Genomic DNA, 467 nt, shown 5'->3' with positions numbered 1-467 from the left:
ACAAAAATCATTATTGGTTAGACCCAGTCTCATAGCATGCATTCCTATTTCGCAGTGTTCCGTCAGCACAGATACCATGGTCCTGAGACTCGTATATGTGACTTCAACATAAAATGTTTCCTAAGGTAAGGTGAAGAGAATAATAATGGAATATAATACAGTTTAATCAATGTATGAATGCTTAGATACGGACATCTATTGTTACTAAGTCATTGTTCATTCCGTCTATCCGTATCCTGAGTAGTCGTTACCTTCTTCTCTTCTCTGACAGGAAGGAATTGTGTGATGAAATAATAAATTTGATTTAAACACTCATATGTATATTTTTGAAGTGAAAAATGCCTTTGTTTTGTTATTTTTAATTTAATTTTTATGTTATAGTTGTTAGAAAAGCAACATTGGAAATTCACAATAATTGAGGTCAAAATTTTTTAATAATTTTAATTTTAATTTTTAATATAAAATTT

This window comes from Teleopsis dalmanni, chromosome 2, assembly GCF_002237135.1.
Source record: "Teleopsis dalmanni isolate 2A chromosome 2, ASM223713v2, whole genome shotgun sequence".
Taxonomy (NCBI): domain Eukaryota; kingdom Metazoa; phylum Arthropoda; class Insecta; order Diptera; family Diopsidae; genus Teleopsis; species Teleopsis dalmanni.
This window is presented reverse-complemented; position numbering follows the sequence as displayed.